The sequence below is a fragment of the Dermacentor andersoni genome, chromosome 1 (assembly GCF_023375885.2).
Source record: "Dermacentor andersoni chromosome 1, qqDerAnde1_hic_scaffold, whole genome shotgun sequence".
NCBI classification, from domain to species: domain Eukaryota; kingdom Metazoa; phylum Arthropoda; class Arachnida; order Ixodida; family Ixodidae; genus Dermacentor; species Dermacentor andersoni.
Window position 1 is genome coordinate 95,044,183 of NC_092814.1, and position 16,847 is coordinate 95,061,029.

The window sequence follows — 16,847 nt, forward strand, 5'->3', positions numbered from 1 at the left end:
ATCTAGGGAGGACAGAGTGTTTATAAGCAGCCGTTGCGCGGCTGCTGGGTGTGCATTCCTCTTTCAGTCATGCTAGACTGATGAATTGTAACTTTCTCATGTAGATACTGTAAATAAATCCCATATTCCTCGTTCTCGATCAGAACAAGTCTCTCCCTTCAACAAAGTCCTCAGCGTGGATGAGTTGGACGACGGCATGGGCCAGCTACCATTCATTTCATGCCCGACCCCAACCATTACAACTGGCTGACAGCGGTGAGATGGACTTTGCGACGTGGTGCTGTGTCTGCGGTCAGTGCTTGGTTCTTGCTTTGACTCTCTAGGCTTCATTTTATGGTTGTTCTGTTTAGAACAGTAGGGAAGCTGGTTTGTTGATTGTTAGATAGGTTTTGTTTACCTAGGTATGTTTAGCAAACAGGACCACGGCAGTAAAGCAGCAATCATGGAGTTAAGGACACTGCTGAGAGACCAATTGTTGATTGTTCGTGAGGAACTGGGCCTGGAGGTACGCAAGGAAATGCTAAAATGGGAATTATCGAAGCTGATTTCAGAACAGGCCAGTGAGGAGTACATTGAAATTGGGTTAGAACTTCATAGCAAGAGAGAGAAACGGGACATAGAGAGAGTAGAACGGGACAGAGATGAACGCGAGTTGAGAAAAATGCAACTTGTGCTGGAAAGAAAACGTTTGGAGTTCTTTCAAGGAAGTGAAGGGGCTATGGGACGATCAAGTGAGGCAGAATCATACCGCATGGACAGGCTGTTAAAGCCATTTGAGGTCGGGAACGACATAGGATTGTTCCTCAGAAATTTTGTAAGGACTTGCGAGAAGATGAACTTCGGTCCGAGTACATGGCCACAGCGGTTGCTGTCTATGTTGCCGTGTGAGGCTGCGGAAGTAATCGCCAGACTCAGTGCACAAGATGCATATGATTATGCGAAGGTTAAGGCTAGTCTTTTGAAGAAGTACCGCCTTTCTGCTGAAGATTTTGGGCAAAGGTTTAGAAGCACGGGCAGGAGGATAGTGAGGGGCATCCAGAGTTTGCATATGGCTTAAAGTCAAACCTAGTCGAGTGGTTAAAAAGCGCGGAAGCGAACAAGAGCAGAGACTTGATTATTGAATGCTTGTGTCTAGAGCAGTTTTACAGAAGCATCCCACAGTCTGTGAAGATGTGGGTGTAAGACAGAGGAAATGTAAACACTGTGGAAAGGGCGGCTGAATTAGCCGAAGAGTAACCAACGCGTAGAAAGCTGAACGCCGAGGACGGTAATTGGGACGGTCGAAAGGGACCGTGGAAACCATTTCCGTTCAAAAAGGGTTCGCAGACTAGACGACCGGAGCCTGAAGACGTGGAGGAAAAGCCCTCAGAAAAGAGCGAGGAGAAAGCAGAAAAGAAAGTTCGAATCTTTTAGACCGATCCACTGCTATAAGTGCCACCAACTCGGACATATCGCAGTAAACTGCGGGGTGCCTAGCGTAGTTTCTCCTACGTGGATGAAAAAGACGAGAATATGGAACTTTTAAGCCCATATCTTCACGACCTGCAAGTTAATGGCAAACCATGCCGGGTGCTACGAGGCAGTGCCGCCACTATGGACATTGTCCATCCGTTTTACGTGACGGTAGATGACTTCACTGGAGAAGTAGCATGGATCAAACAGGTTGTAGAAGAACACAGCGTGTGTCTGCCCATGGCCAAAGTCAAAATCAGTGGACCGTTCGGGGAGCTCGTTACCGAGGCTGGAGTTTCCAAATTTTTTTCGCTGCCCTACCCTTACATTTTGTCGAATCGGTCGGATCAGTTACTGCGTGACAAAGGGCTTAAACTGGGAGAGGGTGTAGTACAGGCGTTGACGCGACGCCAATTAAGCTCGTAAAATCGCGTCACTCTCGGCTGAAAATGCAAAAGCTGCTCCAGCGGAAGTAGCAAAAGAGGTAACTTCAGTAACCGAATCCGAGCTAAGCTCGAGGGACGAAAAAACGGTTGAGGAAACAATGCCAGCTGACCAGCTCAATGAGAGCGGATCACTAGGGTGTCAAATTCACGCCTGCAGGAAGAGCCAGTTGACGCAATCGCAAGCGAGACAGGGTCGTTACTATCACCGGCCTCAAAGAACTTTGATCAGCTCTTACGTGTGGACATAGTCACTGGCAGCCGAGCAAAAGATAGATGACAGCTTAGCTAAACTACATCACACAGCTAAAGAAGGCATTGCTAGGCGCAACGTGACGATACAAGAGAGAGGAGGATTGTTGTATCGGCATTACAGAGACCGAAAGGGTAGGATTCTATATCAGTTAGTCGTACCTACTAAGTAGAGGGAGGACCTTTTGAGTCTCTGTCATGGAAATGGGTCGTCTGGCCGCCTACGCATAAACAAATCAAAGGAAAGATTGCTTATGGAATACTACTGGCCTGGCTGTTTCAAAGACGTAGAAAACTTTGTAAGATCATGCGACGCCTGCCAGCGCTCGGGTAAACCAGGAAAAACCTGGAAAGCTCCACTAAAGGAAGTACCCTTAATTTCAGAACCTTTCAGACGGCTTGTGATAGACACGGTAGGGCTTCTACCAAAGTCCAAGTCGGGTTACAGGTACTTGTTTACCATGCTGTGTCCGGCTACAAAGTTTCCGGAAGCAATCCCTCTGAAAGAGCTCAGCTCCACCGAAGTAGTAGACGCGCTTTTGACAGTATTCGCACGAGTTGGGTTTCCAGCCGAAATTCAGGAGGATCAAGGGTCTGTATTCACCAGCGCACTGACTTCCACATTCTCGCAAAAGTTCGGGGTAAAGTTGATACACGGTTCCGTCTACACCCTTAACCAAAATTACACTTTTTTGCCACACAACGATAATCGTCATCTGTCTTGTCCGCATTTCCTTTCTTTAACGCGGCGAGCCCGGTACTTTCCAGTAACGAACGGCATGCGCGTTATCAGCATGATAGCATTCCCGACAGGAAAGTAGCGGTTGCGGCGTTTTCAAGAAAGGAAACGCATCAAGGCAGATGACTATTATCGTTGTGTGGCAGAAGGAGCACTCCAAAGGGTGTCAACTTTTCTTAGAGTGTAAGAGTGTATCACCCTCAGTCAAATAGTTTATATAGAGAGGTGGCATTCAGTGCTTAAGCGAGTTTTGCGGGCGCTCTGATACGAGCACAAGGAGGACTGGGCCACTTTAAATGTTTGCTTTGCGAACAGTTCCTCATGAGGTTACAGGGTTCTCGCCAGCAGAAGTAGTGTATGGGACCAGTAGTGTATGGGAGGACACTCCGTTCTCCACTGAGAATGTTAAGAGAGATGTGGGAGGAAAGAGGAGAGAGTCCAGCAGTGGTAGGGTACGTGCTAAATCTGCTGGAACGGCTAAGTGCAACCCACGAACTAGTCGAAAAGAACATGGGAGTAGCTTAAAAGAACGCCAAGTTCTATTACGAAAAGAATGCGAGGCTTCGTACGTTTGACGCCGGAGACCAGGTAATGATCCTGAAACCTTCAAGAAAGAACAAGCTTGAAGTTCACTGGGACGGACCCGTTAAAGTGTTGCACAAACTTTCAGATGCCAACTATGCTCTGAAAATGCCCAGTCACAGCAAGGAGGCGAGGATATACCACTGCAATTTGATGAAGCCGTACGTAGAGCGGAGCGGAGTCGTTAACTTTGCCATCAAGTAGCAGGGCGACACTAGAACCGAGTTTATAATGAGTATAAGGCGACCTCCAACCCTGAAACCAGCCTAGAAGTAGTAAAACATTCGGTAAGCTCGCACGCTCTTATACGCGAGCAGCTAGATGAACTAAGAGGGCTGTTGGGAGAACATCTCGACAGATTCAGCGATCGGCCAAGCAGAACTAAACTAATAACGCATGAAATAGAGCTGACATCAACCGAACCCGTAAGATCAAAGCCTTACAGGGTGTCTCCACGACAGAGAGAAATTATGGAGGCAGAGATACAGCACATGCTAGAGTTGGGAGTTATTGAGCCTGCTAAGAGTGACTACACGACACCGCTAATACTGGTAGAAACCCCTAACAAGGACCCTCGTCCGTTTGTTGACTACAGGAAGTTAAATGACATCACTAGGGATCAGCTGTACCCGATACCCAACATTGAGCTACGAATCGAAAGAGTTAGCGCTGCTAAATACATTTCAACTATAGATCTCGTGCGGGGATACTGGCAAGTTCCCCTTTCAGGAAGTACCAGCCGCTATATATATGCCGCATTTATCTCACCTGTAGGCACTTTTCGCCCTCTCGCCCTCAGCTTCGGGCTGAAGAACGCGCCGTTTAGCTTCTCTAAATTAATGGATATTGTCCTAAAAGACTTGCAGGAGTTCGCCTTGCCATATCTTGATGATGTAGCAATTTTTTCGGACAGCTGGGAACAACACATATCGCACCTCAAACAGGTGTTCTCACGGTCGAGGGAAGTCGGCTTAACGATGAAGGCGGAAAAGTGTAGGTTTGGCTGCTCGCAGGTTACTTATCTGGGCCATGTTGTCGGTCAGGGCACGAGACGGCCGGCCGAGCTGAAATTTACAGCTACGATTGGAGATTTTTCACAGCCGCGCACTAAAACAGACATCCGTTCATTTTTGGGACTTGTGGGGTACTATCAACGGTACATTCCGAATTACTCGCAAATGGCAGGTTCTTTAACGGACGCCCTCCGACAGGGAGCACCGAATAGCGTGCACTGGGATAAGGACAAAGAGAACGCTTTTCAAAATTTGAAAACGCTTTGTTTCTCGTCCTGTGCTTCGCGCACCGGACTATGCAAAGGAATTCATAGTTCAGTGCGACGCAAGCGACAAAGGTATGGGCGTGGTACTTAGTCAGGTCGGCGACGATAACGAGGAACATCCTATCCTCTATGCCAGCCGTAAACTAACTGTAAGAGAGGAAGCATACATCGCTTCGGAGAAGGAATGTGCTTGTTTAGTTTGGTCAGCCCAGAAGTTGTCGTGTTACTTGTACGGAGCGAGGTTCATCTTCGAGACCGACCACTGTCCTCTGACGTCGCTCAATCAAATGTCACACAAAAATGGCCGCTTGCTCCGATGGAGCATCTCTCCAAGAGTACAACTATCCGTTAGATATAAGGGAAGGTTGCATAGCAATGCGGATGGTTTGAGCAGGCTAATTCGAATCCTGCGTTGAGAGATCCCACCTAAATTTTGGGGTTGTTATTGTTAATTTTGTAAAGCCAAGAAGATCCCCTCTCATTTAGCAGGACTCCCTCCATGATTGCTCAATTTGTCAGCACAAAATTCCTTCCAAATTGGCGTAGCGAAATGCAGCATTTGTTGTTTCTGCACTTATGTTTTCTTTGAAACCTAGCGGGTCTAAAGTGAGATCCAAAATACGTCAACTCGGCGCAGAGCCGTGTTGTGGGGTTAGTTTTGCGGTTGCCTGTCCTTGTTGGATGTTTTGGGGCGGTGTCATCATTTCACAGTTGGTCGCTGCATGCCAAGGCACTCCTGCCCCCCCCCCCCCTTTGCCACCAGCCATCCGTTAGCGGTTATCAGCACTGGCCAGTCGAGATTTTCCAGTGCATGGAGGAGCTGTTACGAACGGCCTGCGGGGGCTTGCGAACCAGAGGAGAAGCGACCGACGAAACCTGCCTGGCCCACTGCGATGACTCACTTTATAAAAACAACGATGCGCCGAGTCAACAGGACATCGGCGCCACCATGGCTACGGCGGTGACTCGTTTTGTAAGGAGGACAATGCGCCGTGTCCCGAACGGAATGGCGCCGAGATGTCTGGACGCAGACGGCGGTGCAAGTATTGTTAGTGTGTACGTCGACACCGTCACGGTCTGTTTGGAGCAGGGGAGCTCCTGGAAGATATCTTGCGGTGCCGTCTCACGCAGCTTAGAAGTCGTCAGTCAATGGACAGACGCGGCGGCCACTTTCTGTGGAGTCAACTCTGGCATAAAGAGGCGCCTGCTCGGGGCAGCACCATGTCTGCGAGAACCCACTCACCTCGATGTGGTTAGTGAAACCTGAGCGGAAGTGAGTGTGTAAACTCTCCTCCTCAAAGGCGGGTCGGCTACGATGACTTTGGACGCTCCGAATTGGTCAACGGTTGAACGGCCGTCTTCCTTCACCTAGGGAGGACAGAGTATCTACAAGCAGCCGTGGCGCGGCTGCATTCCTCTTTCAGTCATGCTAGACTGAACTGTAACGTTCTCATGTACTGTAAATAAATCCCATATTTCTCGTTCTCGTTGAGAACAAGTCTCTCTCTTCAACAACGTCCTCAGCGTGGGCGAGTTGGACGACGGCATGGGCCAGCTGCCATCTATTTCATGCCCGACCCCAAGCATTACACCAGTAACTAACGGCACGCGCGTTATCAGCATGACATAGCGTTCCCGACACACTCTAAAAACAGTTTGCACCCTTTGGGGTGTATATTTGTCCCACAACAATAATCGTCATCTGCCTTGCTTGCGTTTCCTTTCTTGAAAACTCGGCGCTCGCTACTTTCCTGTCGAGAATGCTGCGTCACACTGATAACGTGCATGCCGTTCGTGACTGGGAAGTACCGGGCTCGCAGCGTTAAAGAAAGGAAACGCGGGCAAGACAGATGACGATTATCGTTGTGGGACAAATATACACCCCAAAGGGTGCAACTGTTTTTAGAGTGTACCTTTGTCTAAGAGTGTACTCTTAAATTATGGTGTTTTACGTGCCAAAACCATTTTCTGATTATGAGGCACGCCGTAGTGGAGGACTCCGGAAATTTCGACCACCTGGGGTTCTTTAACGTGCACCTAAATCTAAGTACACGGGTGTTTTCGCATTTCGCCCCCATCGAAATGCGGCCGCCGAGGCCGGGATTCGATCCCGCGACCTCGTGCTCAGCAGCCTAACACCATAGCCACTGAGCAACCACGGCGGGTCAAGAGTGTACTCTTAAAACGGTTGCACCCTGTGAGGTGTATATTTGTCCCACAACGATAATCGTCATCTGCTTTGCTTGTGTTTCGTTTCTTGAAAACTCGGCGCTGGCTAATTTCCTGTCGAGAATGCTGTGTCACACTGATAACGCGCAAGCCGTTCGTGACTGGTAAGTACGGGGCTCACATCGTCAAAGAAAGGAAACGTGGGCAAGACAGATGACGATTATCGTTGTGGGACAACATAAGCCCAAAGGGTGTAAATTTTTTGTAAGTGTGCACTCTTACACGGCTGCACCCTTTCGGGTGCATATTTGTCCCACAACAATAATCGTCATTTGCCTTGCTTGCGTTTCCTTGAAAACTCGGCGCTCGCTACTTTCCTGTCGAGAATGCTGCGTCACACTTATAACGCGCATGCCGTTCGTGACTGGGAAGTACCGGGCTCGCATCGTTGAAGAAAGGAAACGCGGGCAAGACTGATGATTATTGTTGTGGGACAAGATAAGCCCCAAAGGGTGTAATTTTTTCTGAGTGCAAAGAAATGTTTGCACCATTTAGAGTGTATTTTTTTGCCACACAACGATAATCGTCATCTGTCTTGCCCGCATTTCATTTCTTGAAAACGCTGAGCTCGTTACTTTCCTGTCGAAAATGCTATGTACGCTGATAACGCGCATGCCATTCGTTGCTGGGAAGTCCCGGGCTCGCCGCGTTAGAGAAAGGAAATGCGGACAAGACAGATGACGATTATCGTTGTGGGGCAAAAGGGTGTAGTTTTGCTTAAGAGTGTGTATGGGTCATTCCACGCCAAGTGATCCAGACTTTGAACTCTACCATCTTCGATGTCTTGAAAAAAAATCATGGCTTATTGCGTTACTGTGAAAAACATTAACCCAGCTTGGTTTTGGCGCAATTTTTTTTCGCGCTGTGAGCGCCATCTTAAATTTGCAAGCGGCAGCAAAACGTAGTCTAACCAAAAAATTTTTACAAAATAAACATTTTTACACATGGCTATGAAAGATTTTCATAAAAATATATTGCTCTTTCATACGCAGTAAATTGAACTGAATTAGTCTTACCTTTGTTCAAAATAAAGACGGAAGAATGTACAAAAACGTGGAATTTCGAAATTTTTTATGGAATTTTATGTTCTCGCAGCAGTCATTCCAATTATTTGTCTAAGTTATCCAGAAGGCGAAGAAGCCGATAAAAATGTTTCGGAGATAAAGAAACATAACGCATGTGAACAGAAAAATTCCAATGTTGAGAAAATTTGCTTTTTGAGGCTTATTCAGCCGTCAATGGCGTAGTGAGGTGGTCCATTTAAAAATATGAAAGATAGTCAGCTACACAGTACCTTTATGTGGCATTTATTTCTGAAAATTTACTCGGAACAATTTTTGTTTTAAGCTAGAAAAAAATTCTGGGAGTCCTTGCGTTCAACCCCAGCGTTAATCCTCTGTTCTTGCTCTTCACTGCAGCACACTTTGTCACCGGCTGGAAATATACACAGAACCAGCGCTCCCCTGCTGGAATACAATTGTACGCTAGGCTTGGATGCTGCCAGCTTCGGCAATACGGGTACTTGCTGAAGGGCGAAAAATGAAGCGGCAGCGTGGCAGGAGGATCAGGAAACCCCGCACGGCAACTGTAGATGCGGGCCAAGACTTCTGCAGCCACGTTCCTCATCCCGCAGCTGCGAGAAGCGCTATCAAATGCAGGTGCCGCTTTCGGTCCGAGCTCGAGCAGACTGGCTAGTGCACCTCAACGTAAACAGTACAGAGCTACCCTTCGGCAGGGATTCGCACTTCACTGTCTCGGCGAAACGGAGTCGGTTTCCGTCATGGCAGTGCCCATGGCGGAAACAAGTCAAGGCGAACGAGCTCGCGATTCTACATTTCCGCCTGCTACCAAGATTTTCCATGCGTTGCGTTTTTTTTTAGTTTGCCTCCAAGTTTCTATATTGCCCTTTTACAACAGGTGTGCCGATAAAGTACAAGATTCGTTCGCATGCTTCGACTTTTGTGCCACAAAACTGCGTTCCTGCTGCTTTCGCGTCTTGCTGCTCCATTTCGCTGCCTGAGAAATAAATGCAAACGGCAAGAGTATGCTGCTTGCGTCTCACGCGCTGCCATATTTTCAGTGCATGCTAGTTTGAGGCATTTAGGTGTTGTTTCAAAGTGTATTTTACTTTTAATAATTTTTCGCAGATTGTGAACTTCCTCCTTGATCAATTGGGTCAAAAGACTGCAACAAAACAAAACAGACAAAAAAGTTGAGAACCATAAATGTGGAAGACCTGTCTCAAACGGATCGGCGCGAGTCTTTATTCTGCGGGCTAAGCAGACTCATATCACAACGGTATATACCCATCACTAACACGTGTACAATAAGGAGTACACCACATTAATGGCTTCGAAATTTTGCAGCAATCCCTTCTCCAAGCATATCAAGAAATGCCGGGGTACCGGGGTGATTACAACGGCCCTCGCCGACAGTCTACCTTCCTTGGGGCTTATTCCGAGAGAGCGGCTCTGCCAGAATTGCAGCCGGCGGTGCTATAGCATGCAGGAAATTGGAACTTCTCAACCGACAGTGCAAGACAGTGATGCCCAATCTGACCACTGCAGTAACCCGGAAGTTATAGGGGTTGACGTCAATGAGACGCTTACGGTCATGGGAGAGAAGCCCCTTGAAGAGAAAACGAGTACTGAAGGCTCGGGAGTAGTACGCAATGAAGAAAGCCAGTAAACTTCATGAAAGCACTGAAAAATGTGTGTATTCATGTCATGGCATCGACCAGCCATCGACATCTGCGGTTAGCGACGAGTTCATCATAAGCGATTATATATGTCTCTAATGCACGATATCCCTCTATTTTTTCGTTTTTTTATCCCTCTCAACGGTGCATACGGGACTTACGTCATACTCAGCGACCCAAGAGTTTAAAGTGGCAAAATATGAATGAACACGCCAGCGAAGTTTTCAAAAGCGAATAAAGAACTTCCACTTTGAACACGGTGCAGTGTTTCTTATGCGTCTCTTTGACGTCGGCTCTAGCGTGCACTGCAGTGAAGAGCAAGCACGGAACAACGCTGGGGTTGAACGCAAGGACTCAACTTCCAGAATTAATTTTCTCGCTGAAAACAAAAAATTGTTCTGATTGAACTTTCAGAAAGAAATGCCATGTTACTGTGCAACTTACTATTTTTCATATTTTTGCTAGGACCACCTCACTATGCAAATGACAGCTGAATATGCCTCAAAAAGCAAATTTTCTCAAGTCTGGAATTTTTTTTTGCTCATACGCGTTACGTTTTTTTATCTCTGAAACATTTTTATTAGCTTCTTCACCTTCTGGACAACTAAGAAAATATATAATTGGAATGACTACTGTGAGAACGCAAAATTTCATAAAAATTTTCGAATTATCGCCTTTTGGTACCTTCTTCCGTGTTTTATATCAAACAAAAGTAAGTCAAATTCAGTTCAAGTTCATATATACATATATATATATATATATATATATATATATATATATATATATATATATAAGTAAAAAACAATCTCTTGTATATGTATGAACAAGTTTCGTAGTCATTGGTAAAAACTTTATTTTGTAAAAATTTTTTGTTAGACAAGGTTTGCAATCGTTTGCAAATTTAAGATGGCACCCACAGCGCGCAAAATTTTTTTTAGACAAAACCACAGTAACGCAATAGGCCATGATTTCATTTCAAGAAACTGAAGATGGTTGAGCGCAAAGTCTGGATCAGTTGGCGTGGAATGACCCGTGTGGAAATGCGCGTAAAGTATGGCTCACACGCGTAGACATTGCAATGCACGCTAATATGCGCACCATCAAATTTGTTTAGATTGTTGGAATGCTCCATCAGTTGATCATTCAGGCCCTCCCATGGGCCTACATATGACTTTCTGCAGCTGAGAGAAATCTCGTAGACTACCCCAACAGCACAGCACACAAATCTGTTAGCATGCTTCTCCATGCAGCCTTGTCTCGAAGTACTTACTCGTGGTACGTGTACTTCAGGATCGGCGCATGCTCACCTTTTCATTGTTGATGCACAAACACGAAAAATGTGCATCTTGATTTATTTCATTTATTATTATTATTATTATTATTATTACTAGGAATGGAGTGCTTGAAGCCTGCTTCACCTACGCCACGGGTCGGCCCGATATTTCACATCTCCAGGATCAGCCCACACTCACCTTTTTATTGTTAACGCATGAACACGGAAAATTCATGGAACCCTAGCTATATACAGCTTCGCTGTAATAGGTCACCCTATCTCTGGTGATTCATTTTAAAAGAAACAGAATAAGATTTCACTGATGCATTTTAACTAGTACTCCTCCCTTCAACATGGCAGTCACTAGGCGGCAAAGTAGCTGTCACAGTCAGTTCATTAACTAAAATTAGCTACCTTTTCAATTATTGGTTCTAATGCACATGTTGCAGCATTGCAGTGGTGAATCGCAGGGGGCTAGAGCAATCTCAGCAATGTTAATTAAGAGCAGTGTCCATCGTTGAAACATTAGGCAAAAAGATTTGACTTTTTTTTTTTGCTCAGATTCCAAAACAGGGTGCACTAATAACCCTGGAAGTCCTGTCCATGCTTGCCGGTGCCATTACCTAGAGCTTACTGTGATACGTGGAGCTTACAAGCACTACAATGGCACTGGTGATTTAAACAAGACTGTGCTCAGCGACTGCGGCCACGCCAGACTGCAATCGCTTAGCTAAACTCATAGAGTGCGTACTTGACTCAGCGAGGTTTAGTAGAGTCCGGCTTCACCCCAAGATACTCATCTTAAAGCCAAAAGATTAATACATACTTTCATCCAGGCATTTCTAGAACCCAGGGCTAAAAACAATGAAGCCACGATGGTGGCAAAGTGAACCAACTAGCAAAATAACAAAAATGGTGGTACGCTTTGGTCTCACCAGCACCGCAATAGCAATGGTGATTTAAACAAGGCTGTCATCAGTGGCTGTGCACATGCCAGACTGATATCGCTTACCGAAACTCACTGAGTAGGTCATTCACTCGAGGTTTAGTAAAGTTCAGCTTCACCCCAAGATAATTGTCATGTTCAAGCCAAATGATTAAAACATACTTTCTTCCAGGCATTTCTAGAGCACAGGCCTAAATACAATGAAGCCATGATGGCTGCAAAGTGAACCAACTTGCAAAACAACAAAAATGGTGGTACACCTTGGTCTGGCTTTGTCTAGCACCACAATGGCAATATAAACAAGCCTGTCATCAGTGGCTGTGGACACACCAGACTGCAATCGCTTAGCGAAACACCCAAAAGAGAAAATAGGATCGTTTCCTGATAGAGTTTCCACAACATAGTGCCGATGCACAGTTTGTAACTTTCAATGTTGAGAAGTCACCCTCAACCTGTTTTCAAGGAATTTAAGGAGTGCATTAATTGTCACACTTAGCATTTTAAGGGCACTTGAATCTCTTTTTACAAAGTCAAGGGTCAAGGACTTCAAGGAAGAGTACAAACCATGCATATGACATGCAGATCTTGACCTTTCCTGAAAATCTACTACAGAATGGTCTTACAAGATACAGAACTATTTCTTGTCAGTTTATCTAGGTTCAGTAAGCTTGTAAAGTGTTAAATGTTTACAATGAATGCACACAGAGTGGGTATCTGCCATAGACGCCGACTACGGGGGGCTCCGGGGCCCGAGCCCCCTCCGTAGTTTTCCGGGGGGGGGAGGGGGCGGAGGCTCAGGCCCCCCCCCTGGGGGATGCCGACCCCCCTCCCACCTAGAATGCCATTACCAGAGCCAACGTTACTAGACTAGTTTCAGTTGTAAAACTCTCCGCCCGCGCGCTTACAGCCGCTGCCGCCACTTCTGTGACAGCCGCCAGATGGCAGCGCCGCAGCCTCGAGCTCGTGCGGACGGGCAGTTTGCGCCTGTTTCACGCTCGCTGGCGTTCTCCCTTGTCCGAATTAGTGATACCAAGAGAAAGCGATATCCACCTACAGCAATAAGATTTATCGGGCCAGTTGGTTCATACTGAAAGAAGGGTAAACTGTACAAAATCAAGAAACGCATACAGCGAAGCGCAGAAGCTGCGTTTCTAAATGTAGTGTTTCTTTTTGTCGTCTTAACGTTTCGCGCAGTTTAGGCTCAGGAGCCTGAAGATCTGGCCAAAGTGCGTCATCGTAGGATGATCTTCATCCCCACCAAGGCTTCTCACCACGCCAAAGAAGCGCTACAAAAAGAAAGATGAGGCCAGTGCTTGAACACACAGGAAAAAAAAAAAAAAAACCCTCCCTGAAGATGGTTAACCAGCGAAGCTGAAACGTGCAGCCCCTGTGTTTATCACTGGGTTAATCCGTAGGGTTCATTAAAGTATTTCTCATATATGAGGTTACACATACAATCGGCTGCGACGGAGAGAACGTCGTCACTGATGATATGCCCGCAGTCCGCCGTTGTCGCTTGCGTTCGATGTCTCGAGTTTGCTCGGCGGCGTGGTTAGCAGCCTCCGCCCACCTTTGCAGCTCGTGATTCTTCGAAATTAAATTTCTTCAAAATTAAACCTGTCCGTTACGTAAGACAATGAGTGGCTCATACTCCCTTCAGCAATGGCTCATACCCTCGTAAACGCGGTCTCCCCATTACGACGACAGAAGAGAAGTGAAATTCTACGCTGGAAAGATGAACGGCAACGCAGCCAGCTGTGGAAGACGACGACGAACGCGGGAGCAATGGCACAAGCATGTGCCGTGGATTTCGCAGAGAGTTCCCGGTCGGCACGAGTAATCGCTCTGTTCCACGCCGAGCGAAGCGTCGCATTGCTGGGCGCACAGAAAAAGTGGCGCGCCTAACTGTCGACATCGTTTCGATAGCCGCCCATGCTGCCAGGTACGCAGCACGTCGGCATCGTCTGCTGATATTCTTAACAAACTCTGCAAAGGCTACAGTTTCGCGGATGACCTGCTTGCTGAAATTCGCCGTCAACAACGAACCACAGAATGCACCAACGCTGCACCGCGTGGTTAATCCGGCCCGCCTAAAGACCCTCCATCCACGCGCCACCGCCGCTTTCGTGTAGGCCCGCCCACAGGCCCGCCCGCGTAGCCGGCTAGTGAGGAAGTGAAGCTGGGTGCGACTGCAGCGCCACGAAGGCGCGGTCGGGTGGCGGTTCCGCGCAACGGCGCCGAGTTTGAAAACTGAAGCTAGTCTAGTAACGTTGACCAGAGCTTTGTCACCCGCATCATTTGAGGTTTCTTTTAACTTTTCTCGACCTTTTCACTTGAAATTTTACTGGGGCTAATAGCTTACTGCGTGATTGTTGGTGCGGACTTGCACGGCTTTTAAATCATACTTTCGCTTTATTTCTGCAAATCCTAAGAATAGGAGGACACGCGCATTAGAAGCACCAACGGTGGCTGCCTCATCCGTATTTTCTCATTTCAACACTTCTTTAGATTTCCACTGTAAACACCATGCACATACAAAATATATTTAAATAAACACACAGGCCAAAGTTTATTATATTTTTGAAAGAGACGGAGGCAGCCAATTAAAAGTTATTTCTAAAGGTATGGATAGCCTAAGCCTAGAGAATGAATATGTTGCTGCATGTTCACCACGCTTCAAATTGCTTTGCAAGCTTTTTTGACCATGAAAAAACAAAAAAACCCACAGACTTCCGTGATCCCTTCGGCAGAGTCTTTTATCAATGGCTTGTGAAATGCACGTGAATGTTGTGTGTCTCAGTATTGCTTCTTTCCAATATAGCAATGCTAACGACTCATGAAAAAAAAAGCATTTCTAATAATTTACAACATTTACGAGGGATGGAAACATCGTCATTTGCATGCGAAGGTCATAAATATATACAGGGTGTCCCAATTAAACATCATGCACCAAGATTTAAATAAAGAGCAATGCATTACTCAAAGAAAACCTAGTGCGTATTGTTTACAGTACTGCTGCCAGTAACTTTTTCATTACTATGATTTCATTAGGTAAATGTAATTAATTATCTAACTCGAGACATACTATCCAAATTATCCATGTGTTAATGAGGCATCTGAAGGCACAGTCAGGGGACATCTAACTGCAGCATATTCAGTGACGTACTAATTGCGTAATAATTTTTTTTTTCGACTGACAAATAAACCCTGGGAAATATGGAGAATACCACGTGACTGCGCTCCCACCCAGATCATAGAGCAGCGCCCTCGAACAGGCTCCCTCCGAGTTATCCAGAACGAAATAAAGAAAATAAAGAAAAACATTGTGATCGAACTAGTGCCTTATCTGCCGCGCCCCGGCCGAAGTAACATGTCGCGTTTGGTGTTAGTTGGAAACAAACTGTGATAGCTGTTGTCTTAGCACGGATGTTTTTTTTTTTTTTTTTTCCACAAAGCCTATCAACACAAAAGCGAATTGACGACGTCAGTGCAAAGATTTAAAGGCGTGTTTTGTTTCGTCCCAGTCACCATGTCTTTCTCTAATAGCAGAAGGTAAGCATGATCCTTGCCTCGCGATTGCAAATGGCAACAAAAGGAAGTCCACAAATATAAATATTAGTCATGGAAGTGTGGCGGCAGACCAAACGTATCGGCTATCATCATGAATTACGAAAACCTGAGACAAATCGGCGTCTTCAAGAAACAGCGGCGGAGGACTCCATTTTTGAGTCCTAGCATACGCACGGATGTTCTAGCATTTATGGCCTCTAACCCTCATACTAGTGTGCAGGATGTGGCCACCCAGGTACCAATTTCCACGTCATCAGTTTGGAGGATTCTAAATGACGGCGTTTCACCCATCCCACCTTGACCAGCACCAATGCTTGGAAGATAGGTACCTGTAGAATGGTCTAGATTTCTCAATTTGGGTCCTCACAAAAGCCGATGAGTCACCGGACTTTTTGAGCAACATTGTATGCACAGATGAAGTCAATCTTCGCAGAAACGCCTAGGTAAATTTGTGCAATGCACACTATTGGAGGGTCTCCAATCCACACTGGGTAAAGCGCAATCGGCACCACAGTACCAGTGGTCGCTCAATGTGTGGTTCAGAATTTACGCCGGTGCTATAATTGGTCCCATCTTCGATCACACACTGACTGGTCAGCGTTACATGAACGAAATCCTTGAAGGAGTGGTGGATGAGTTTTTTTGCGAAGCCCCGCTGTCACGGCTTCCACTTCTGTGGTATCAGTAAGATGGAGCACCAGCACACAGCAGCAGCCAAGCACGAACCCGGCTAGATGTAACTTTTCATGCGCAATAGATTGGAAGGCACAGGCTAGTAAATTGGCTGGCTAGGTCACCTGACCTCTCTCCACTCGATTTCTTTCTTTGGGGTTATGTGAAAGATCGTGCTTATATGATCGAGACGGACGTCAGATTAGTTCAAGGCAAGGTTAGCAGATGTCTGCCGTAGAATTGTGGCATCGGTCATAAAGAAAGCCATTGAAAATGTGATAAAACGGACAAAGTACTGCGTAGCTACGAAAAAAGAGACCTATTCGAACACGTCCTCTAGGCAGGTGTTCAACGGAGCTTACCAATTCATAGATAAGGGCACACTGAAATCTGATCGTGTCTTTTTTTTTCTTTTTTGTGCAGACATCCCGATTGCCAATTCGGCTCATTTAGAAGTGGTATATTTACTTCCTTGAATGCATCATTTTGCCTTTTTTCTACACGTTGGTCTCTTCCCGGTCTGTTTATTTTTTTACACGAACCTGTTCTTGCAGCACGTATACACTTTCATGAAAAATAAAAGGGTCACTTTAATTTGGCTTTGGTGCGAAGCAGGCTTCTGGCGCAAAATATAGCTTCGCACGCACTCTTTCAATGTGGTGCGAGCAAAACTGGGATTTTGAAACATTCTATGCCTATTACATTGCTTTTC